Source organism: Scyliorhinus torazame, chromosome 3, assembly GCF_047496885.1.
Source record: "Scyliorhinus torazame isolate Kashiwa2021f chromosome 3, sScyTor2.1, whole genome shotgun sequence".
Classification (NCBI taxonomy): Eukaryota; Metazoa; Chordata; class Chondrichthyes; order Carcharhiniformes; family Scyliorhinidae; genus Scyliorhinus; species Scyliorhinus torazame.
The window spans coordinates 173,560,112-173,570,356 of NC_092709.1; the positions used below are offsets into that span (position 1 = coordinate 173,560,112).

At 44.2% G+C, this 10,245-nt stretch overlaps 1 long non-coding RNA gene across 1 annotated transcript; it reads right to left on the reverse strand.

Annotated features, from left to right (window-relative positions):
- Positions 1-480: 480 nt before the first annotated feature.
- LOC140409556 (uncharacterized) lies at positions 481-9,350 on the reverse strand. The gene is made up of 3 exons (XR_011940394.1): positions 9,253-9,350; positions 6,655-6,781; positions 481-585 (listed from the first exon to the last, which is right to left on the reverse strand). It is a non-coding gene; the product is annotated as an uncharacterized lncRNA (long non-coding RNA).
- Between the last annotated feature and the right edge of the window lie 895 nt (positions 9,351-10,245).

Consider the following 10,245-nt stretch of genomic DNA (forward strand, 5'->3'; position numbering starts at 1 on the left):
TTACAGAATAGGATGCAGCACTCAAACTAGTTATGGCTGTTGTTAGTTTTTATTTTGGATCTGACAAGTTGATGTCAGTACATTGTATGAATTGAGTGCTCACTGCACAGTGCTCATTCGCCCTTTAAAACCCAGAGGAATCTGGTAGGGACTATCTGAACTGTCTGGTAAAGATTTCAGCTTCACCCTCTTTATCTCATTGTTTGGGGATTACTTGCACTAACCTATATTTTACAATTGTACATTAGCGTATCACTTAAGTACAACCTGGTGGTAAACCATTAACATATAATGTGTTTGGCAAACCATAAATAATAGAAATGTCTAGTGCTTATAAGTTATTTATTCTATAGTTGTGCTGTCAAAATGGATATAAATATTAACAAAACTACATTCATTTTTAGATGCTTAAGTTGGATGTATTTAGAATACCTTGTCTTACACATCTTATATAATGTAGTGGAGTGCTCACAAAGCCTTCATTTTATATTGTGAAAGGATCTTCTTCTGCAAAGTGGTGTGTCTGCCACCACTGACTGAAGCAGCTTCTCACAAAACATGCTGTTGATTTGCAAATATGCTTTCCTGCAATTTGACCAGAAAAAATTCTGAAATGACAATTTGCACAGAAGAAATGTCATTTCAGCAGATCGGCAATCACACCATTAATAGATTAAACAGCACATGGGGAATGGTATATTAAGGGATTCTTAAAAGCCTTTGTTCTGACATAACTGGACTGAATTTAAAGTGAACATTAATTTAACTCTGGGGAGACAGTGGCCTGGCGGTAATGTCACTGAATGAGTAATTCAGATACACAGGCAACTGGTGGAATTTAAATTCAATTAATTGATAAATGTGGAATTAAAAGCTAGTCCTGGTAATGGATTGTTGTATAAATACACTTGATTCACTAATGTCCTTGAGGGAAGGAAATCTTCCATCCTTACCTAGACTGGCCTACATGTGATTTTGGTGGACTCTTAAATACCCTCTGAAATGGCTCAGTTGTAGAAAACCACTACAAAGGCAAAAAGGAATGAAACCAGACCAATGCATTGGAAACACAATGGCACACTCAGCCCTGTCGACCCTGCGAGTCTTCCTTACTAACATATGGGTGCTTGTGCCAAAATTGGGAGAACGGTCCCGCAAAATAGTCAAGCAACAATTGCACATAGTAATAATCATGGAATCATTCAGACCTTATATTGTCCCAGACACCACCATCACCATCTCTGGGTACATGTTGTCCCATCGACAGGACAGACCCAACAGAGGTGGCAGCACAGTGGTATACAGTGGGGAGGGAGTTGCCCTGGGAGTCCTCAGCATTAACTTTGGACCTGTGAAGTCTCATGCATTAAGTCAAATATGGGCAAGGAAACCACCAACCGGAACCCTACCCCACAGTTGATGAATTAGTGATGCTCCATTTTAGAAGAACTGGAATAAATACTGAAGGTGTCAAGGGTATATAGGATGCACTCAGGGTGGGGTACTCCAATGGCAAACACCACTAGTGGCTCAGCGGCACCAATATTGACCAAGCTGGCAGAGTCCAAAAGGACATAATTTGCTCGACTGAGTCAGCGGTAGTTGGTGAGAAAACCAGCTAGACGGAACTAGTTATTTCACCTTGTCCTTAACAACTACCTATCGCAGATTCATCTATCCATGACAGCATAGCATTGGTAGTAGTGACGACCGCACAATCCTTGTGGCGGTGACGAATTGGCTTCACATTGAGGATACACTCCATTGTGTTGTGGGCACACCCACCGTACTAGTTGGGATAGATCTAGAATGTTCCAGCAACTTAAAACTAGGCATCCATGAGCCACTGTGGGCCATCAGCAGCAGCAACAGAACTGTGTTCAACCACAATCTGTAACTTCATAGCCAAGAATGTCCCTTACCCCACCATCACCACAAATCTGGGGGAGCAGCCCTAGTTCAATGAAGAGTGCAGGATGGCATGTAAGGTGCAGCACCTGGCATACCTAAAAATGAGGTGTCAACCTGGTGAAACTACAAAACAGGGCTCTATGCATGCTAAACAGTGGAAGCAGCATGCAATAGACAGTTAAGTCATCTCCCAACTGAGGGATCCGATTAAAGCTCTGCAGTCCTGCCAAATCTAGTTGTGAATACTGGTGGACAATTAAACAACTAACTGGAGAAAGAGACTTCACAAATACCAACATCCTCAATGATGGAGGAGCCTGGCACATATGTGCAAAAGACAAGACTGAAACATTTGCAACAATCTTCAGCCAGAAGTGCCAAGTGGATGATTCATCTCGGCCTCCCCCTGAGGTCCCAAGCATCGCAGTTGCCAGTCTTTGGCCAATTCAATTCACTCCACATGATATCAAGAAATGGCTGAAGGCACTGGATACTGAAAAGGCTATGGGCCCAGACAATTTTCCAGCAGTAGTACTGAAGTAGTAGCTCCAGAACTAGCCAAATTATTCCCATATTGCTACAAAACCGGCATCTACATGACAATGTGGTAAATTGCCAGGTGGTTCCTGACGACAAAAAGCAAAGCAATTCCAACTAGTTGGGATAGATCAAGAATGTTCCAGCATCTTAAAATTAGGCATCCATGAGCCACTGCGGGCCATCAGCAGCAGCAGCAGAACTGTGTTCAACCACAGTCTGTAACTTCATCGCCCAGAATGTCCCTTTTCAATTCCAACAGACAATTACTGTCCCATCAATCTACTGTTATGATCTTGGAAGTGACCAGTAACTTTATTTTGAAACTGGATGAAATACAAAATCCAGGATATTTACTCAAAGAATAAAGCCACACATTCCACTGTTTAAACAAACAGAATTTTTACTGTACAAAACTCAACAGGACAAACACTAGATATTACCTATTCTCTAACATCCGATATTACCTCTAACATCCAGAACTGACATGAGTTAAACACGAATTAACAGACAAATTGTGGTTGAATATTCTTCTATCATAAAGAATATAAACTATAGGTTGCACAGTGAATGGCAGATACAGCAAAGACAGAATTTATGAATTGGCTCAGCAGTTCTACTCAGATTTTTATCTTCCTCATGAGGAATTTTAGCTTCAATTCTTCTTGGCAATAGTCTGATTCCCAGCCGAGAGGACCACACAATCAATTCAAGTTCCGCAGGTACGGTCTTCATCCCAAATGCCACATGTCTGCAGAACCAGCTCGACTCGGCCTGTGTGACTTAGATCCACCACTGTTATCTTCAAGAAACAGAAACAGCTGCAGCAGCGTATTTTCTTTGCTTATTCTCAGCTTCTGGATCCAGCCTCTTCTTCAGCTTGTCTGTTCTGCACCTGTGGACTCAAAAACTATGATAGTCCAGCTTGGATTGATCTGGCTCCTTTTATATCTTGCATCAAGGTTGAGTTTTGATTTCCCAACCTCCTCTTTCTCCTGATTTCTGTGGAGACTGTGAAATTCAGTTTCATTGCTTTGTTCACCTTTTTTTGCTTTTGTTTCAGTTCCATTTTCAGATTAGTTTTTGCTTTGAGGTCAGTTCCATGTCAAAAATATACAAAATAAATTAAAACATTTCTCACCCAACACTCTCATTTTCCAGCATCTTGCCATTTATCTTAATCAATGTGGGGAGGTGTTGCCCTGTGGGAGGTGGCTGGAAGAGGGCCCTAAGGGTGGGATTCCCCAGCCGCGTGCTTCTTGCCCATTCGCCATGAACTGGGGGCGGAATTCTATCCTGCCGCCGCTTGTCAGTTGGATTTTCCATTGAAACCACCCCACGCTGCCGCTAAACCTGCTGGCAGGGATACACTGCCAACGGGAAAAGAGAATTACAATGACCGGAGAGTTCCGACCTATTCTCTGGATGTTTGGTGAAAGGCCCATTTTCTCATTTTCTGAGTGAGCAAACACACAGGCTTCAGCTGCACATTGCAGCTCAATGACTGAAGCTTGAGTTATTTTGATTTTGGATTGAAGGCGGTGTAGTTTGAACAGTTTTCTGTCTGCTCTGTAAATTATCTCCACACTTATGGGTAATTTGCTGAAGGGGAGGTGCCGTATTGCAGTGAGGAAGATGAAGAAGACGTTAGTGCAATGACAAAGCCGTTTGATCGGATTCTTCACTGCGGTAGAAGAGAATCACAACTTGTTCCCTGTCTGCATGCACCACCATTCTCTTGACAATTCAACTGGTCAGCAAAAATTCCTCCAAGAAAAGAATGCAGTACCTCCACAAATTTTCTAAGAGCAACAGTGAAGCACAAGTACCTCAGTTGCGAGTTTGATTGTTGACTCTTTAAATAATTGCTGGTGGGGAAGTGTGTGGGGTGGTGTTGAATGGTCCCTTGTGCAGCCATTAACTTGTTCTTCTCGGAGTGAGTAGGAAAGAACATTAACTGAACCTGTATGGCCCAAAACAGCAGAACGTGCATCAAATCAGCTGAGAGGTGAATTTATCTTCCCCGTTTGCATGCTCCAAAGCACACACATTACGGTGTTAGCTCAGTGGTTTTCAAACTTTTTTGCCCGGGACCCATTTTTGCCAACCGGCCATCCTTCGGGACCCAAGCCGGCCGTCTTCGCGACCCATGCCGGCCGACCTCCGCAACCAACGCCGGCCGACATTCGCGACCCACCATTTTCTCTTACCAACAATGCAAGAGGTGAGCCTGGGCTTATATTCCATAGTCTAGAGTAGCGAAGAATGAGAAATGACCTCATTGAAACAGGCATTATTTTCTCAGAACTCTCCAGAGCAGATGCAGAATTTAAGTTTTCCTCAGATGGGTGGTTTACAGCCTGGGGAGATAGTCTGCAAATTACAATGCAACGATTTTAGACATAGATGAGGATGAATAACTCCAGTCAAAGTATTGTGAATCTTTTTAATCTCTAAAATTCACTATCAAAGAGAGTTCTGCAGGTTCAGACATTGAGTATACGCAAGACAGATGCAGGAAGACTGAATTGAATTTTTAAAAAATCTTCTCCTGTGTCAGCGCGCTAACGTCAGGAGGAGGCGATGTTTCTCTCTGGACTCTGGGCCTGTGCACTGATGAGCGGGCACACATGTGCAGTGCACCCGCATTTTTAAAGCCAGTCGCGGCCAGCATTTTTAAAGCCGCTTTCAACTGGCATTTTTAAAAGCCAGTCGTTGCGACCATTGCGCGTGAATTCCCGTGGTCAGGAACACCGTGATGGATGGCTCCGTGACCCTCCCGACACCCGCCCGCGACCGACCCGTGGGTCTCGACCCGCACTTTGAAAATGCCTGTGTTAGCGCTCTGTCAGTTAGGGTGCACCATATGGGCTGCACCAGAAGCGATGCATACACCATTATTTCTCCATGGGCCTTCTGTTATGCTGCCGCCATCAATGCTATGGAGTGTAATTTTGCAGCTACAAACTGGGAGTTTTGTGACAGATGTTGAAAGCAAAATGTTGTTTGACACAAACTTTTTTTTGATCTTTGTAAGTGGTGAGCAAGCTGCTTCTGCACCCTTTATTGTTCTAGTGTGTGTTTCAAAAAGAACCATGAAGGAATGAATTGCCACTGCGTGACATTTCACTTCAATTGGAAATGATTAGTTTACAACCTGTGGTGTGAGTGTCTATAAAAATATTGTTCACATACAAATATTGTGAGGTACGTCTTTCCAGCAAAGGTTTTTCTCAGATTCATTGATTCCACAGTAGGTTGTATGGATTCTTTCTAACAAACGGCACAGAGAAATGGCTGATATTGTAAAACCCAGTTAGTATTGCTCTTTGTGGTAAGTTCAGGCAGAATTGTATTATCTTGTTGGTGCTATTGTTAATGCAAGTATAATGAAGCTTTGTATACTTCAATATAAAAACTGTATTTTACTCAGTACAGTACTTATAGCCTTCCAAAATCTCTGAGCTCCTGCAATTCTGGTCTCTTGCACATCTCCAATTTTCTTTGCTGTACCATTGGCATGTAAGTACATACATATGGAGCAGGAATAGGCCATTTGGATCCCTTGAGCCTGATAAGATCATGGTTGATCTGCTTGTGGCCTCAACTCTACTGTCTTACCTATGCCCTTTGACTCCCTTGCCAATCATGAAGCTATCAAACTCAACCTTAAAAACATTCAATGATTCTGTCTCCACTGCCCTCTATGGATGGAAATTCCACAGATTTATGACCCTCTGAGAAAAACAAATTCTTCTCATCTCCGTCTAAAAGAGGAGACTCTTTGTTATTAAACCTCTAGTTCTCATCTGTCTAGTAAAGGGAAACATCCTCCCGGTATCCACCCTGTAAAGTCCCCTCAGGATCTTATACATTTCAACATGGTCACCTCTCAATCTTCTAAACTCCAATGGATACAGGCCCAGCCTGTCCAACCTTTCTTCAGAATATCCCTGGTACAGTCGAGTGAGCTGCTTTAAACTAACTATATCCTTTCTTAAGTAAAGAGACCAAAACTGGATAGTGTCTCATCAAAGCCCTGTAGCAAAACCTCCCTACTTTTAAACTTTATCATCCTTGCAATAAACGACAGCATTCCATTTGCCTTCCTAACCTCTTCCTGTACCTACATATTGGTCTGTAATGTCCTGCTAGCAGCGGGAAGCCAAGGGCCACCGATTTTAAAAGAGAAATATGCACACTTACCTGCGTTCCAATGATGCAATAAACCTTCCTTGCTCTTCGGCAGCCTCGGGCCTCCAGCGCCCCGGTCTGTGCAGGCTCCAGCGCGGCGCAGGACGAGTTTAGCCCTGCCCCCTTATGATGCTGCCAGCTTGGGAACACGCATTGAAGGGCAGGCATTTAAACAATAGATTTAGAAAGAAAATAAATAACAGTTCGCTTTTTTAATAAGTGTTCTAAAGGTATGGAGACAATTTTTTTAACATAAATTTTGCTCTTTCTTTTAAACAGACATTATTGTTCTTGTTAATTCTTTTAAAATAATCTTTACATTTTGTTATGGTTAAAGGTGATTGTTTATAAGTGAACATAGGTTTGGTTATTTGTTTTAATTCTGTTAAACTATTTAAATCTGTATTATATTATTATATAACTTTATGTGTGGCTTGCTTAAAGATGTTAATATGTTTTAATTAGATTATGGTGAGAAGATTTTAAAAGCACCCCAGGGCTTGTTGCTGTCACTGTCATTGTAACATCTGATACTTTTTTGATTAGTGTTTGTAGAATCACTGCAGTGCAGAAGAAAGCCATTTGGCCCATCAAGTCTGACTCTCCGAAAGAGCACCCTGGTGGATCTTTTGGCTCACAAACCTTCCTAGATGCTATCTACTGAGTGCATCCCTCAGTAGACTATCCTGTGCCATCTATATTCCAGCAAATGGGGATTGTTCACTCTGCTGGAAGGACCTCCTCCTCCGAGAGGACAGCCAGAATGGAAAGGACTGGAGTCTCCAGACAGTGTCCCATAGAGTGTCCTGTGGAAAGAGTAGCAAGATGGGTACAGGGCTAGCAGGAAATGCAAGGCGGCAGGGTTGACAGAAGGCCCCACTATCCTGCAGCCAGGATCTACAGGCAGTTCTCTCGCTACCTGGGGTCTGAGATCCAATGCCGAAGGAGGCTCCGCCTCTCTAGGAAAATATTAACCTCCATATGCCAGATGATAGGCCCAGGGATTGCCTCAAACCATGTAGATGGCCACCCCATGATGGTGGCTCTAAAAGCTAATGTGACCCTAAACAATTTTGTTTCCAAGGGCCAGTGGGAGATCTATGTGGTTTTTCCTAGTCTGCTGTCCAAGGCTGCATTAAATTGGTCTCTGATGCTCTGTTCAGATAGGGCAGGAACTTCACTCAATTCTGGACCAGCGAAGCCTGCCAGGTGAGTTCGCCAGAGGCATAGAGTGCACACAGGTGGCAATAAAAGCACCAGTGGGTGAGCCAGGTATCTTCGTCAACAGGAAGGGTTTCCACTCCATGAATCCAGATTATTTGTGACTTCAAGTCACAGATTTTGCAAGTCTGTACCAGATACCCTAGCAGCTGTCTATCATACATACAACTTGCCACACTCCCAAATGCTAAGGCTGTTTGCCATTCCAGTTCAGTTGGATGGTTGGCTCTTGGATGACAATCACCCCTTGAAAAGGTGGCTGATGACGCCACTCTGACAGCCATGGACAGAAGCAGAGGAGAGGTAATATAGAAGCCATGCCTCTACAAGGGCAGTGACTGAGAGGACCATTGGGCAACTCAAGATGACGTTCTGCTGCCTGGACCTATTAGAGAGAGCACTGCAATATCCTCCAGAGACCGCCTTGCTTATTGTCATTGTGTACTCTACGCTGCACAATCTGTTTCTATCATGGGGGCCCTTCGGACGATGAAGACAGTGAGGCAGTTCTACAGATCGCAGAAGATGTCTCAAATGATAGGGCTGATAAGGAGCTGGAAGAGGCCCAGAAGATGACATGGATGCAAAAGTGAGGAAACTTGTGGGAGGCAGGGAGACCAGTGAGGCCTTGATTCTCTGCTCTTTCAGCACGGCATCCAAGGCATGGCATTGAAAGTGAGGGCAAGGATGACACCTCCTTATTGAATGTTCCTGATATGGCCATCCTGTGATCTTTCTGTCAACTAACTACCTTGAAATAAAGTTTGGAGACCCTCCCATCTGTCGCAATCTACCAAGTCCAGCACCTATGAAAAGCATTCAATCTATGACACATAATTAAATATTCATATGGTGATCATTTTAACACAATTTGTATATAAAACGTATTGATTAAAGTTATATTACCCGTGACAATCTCTCTTGTGCTTATAATGCCGTAAACCTGTGCATGTGAGTGCTGCATCTCTGTGTCCCCATCTCTCGCAGTGTCATTAGAGGCAGCCTACCGACTGTGATGTCCTGTCGGCCCTGATGACCTTGAGGACATCCTCTGGCCACTGTAGCATGCGAAGGTACTGCCTGAGAGGGAGAATCTAGCACCATGGCTGGGCGCTCCTCAGTCTTGGCATTTACAGAGGGGTAGTGGAGCAGCTACTTTCGTCCGGAGCGCTCTGAGAAGAGCTCCCAGATACAACATGCAGCCTGTCTGCCAGTGTGAAGTTGGTTTGAACCCCCCTGCTCTTTATTGATGGTTGGGCACATGGCAGTGGGACTAGTTGCCTCATCAATCTCTCACGCTGTCCATGACTTGTTGAGGTTACAGCCAGTGTGTGGGTTGGAAGGTCTTAAAGCAACCCCAGGAATGCCTGAATATGTTCATGGAATTACCTCTCCATGAGAGTTGCCACTTCCTCAATGTAGGATGATGTGTGCTCAGAGTTCCAGGTCAACGGAATACTCAAATTCTGCATGGACACCTCCAAGACAGATACCATGGCATGCAGACCCCCAGGGATCACCGGCAGATCTTCATGCACATCCTGCTGAACATCAAGCAGCTGCCATCTGTGAAGAACTCCAGAGGCTTTTCAGACTCAGCAAGGTCTTTGTCTCCAGCAGTCCTAAACCGCCGGCACCCATGGCACTCTCTGTCTCCAACAATTCTTCATGTGCATGTGATATGCCCTCACCCCTGTCCACTACCAACTGCGCCAATGCACTCTTGTCCACCGACATGCCTGAGCCGGTACTTGGTTTGGGGAAAGGATGTTTAGTGGGTGTATCTGTTCACAGCTCCTCCTTGGGTATCAAGGGAGGGTCCTCGTTGTCTCTCCGTCCTCATGAGGATGGTATATCTGAGGGCAGAAGAGAATGTGCCAGTTGACAACATTATAAGAAATGGACAGTGCATGCACGACAATTGCTTGTCACAGTGGACAACTGCCTCACTGAGGTATTGTGATTGGATAAGTAATGGGGACTGTTGATTTGAACATCTCATTGGAGATGCCACGATCCAACATCTCATATAGAATTCCCCAGTCTCTCTCCTGTCCACTGGACTCGAAGCTTCATCTGAGATGCTTGTCTCTTCATGACCTGTGAACCTTGCTCCATGCTCACATTCCATGTCGAGGGCGTCCGTCTCACATTGGGAAAGGACCAGCAAATTACCCACCCCATCATCCGTTCATTAGCACTCCAGAGAATTATGGTCTCTTCTGTATGGGCAAAAGTGTATTCATATGTCGACCCTCTCCCTGCCACACTATACTAACCTCGCAAGGATACCCAGATTGAGATGCCCATCAGATTGACACACCTCACCCTTCTTTACACCCAAGGTAAGTGGCATATCTTTCTACTTTGGCTGGAGCAGGA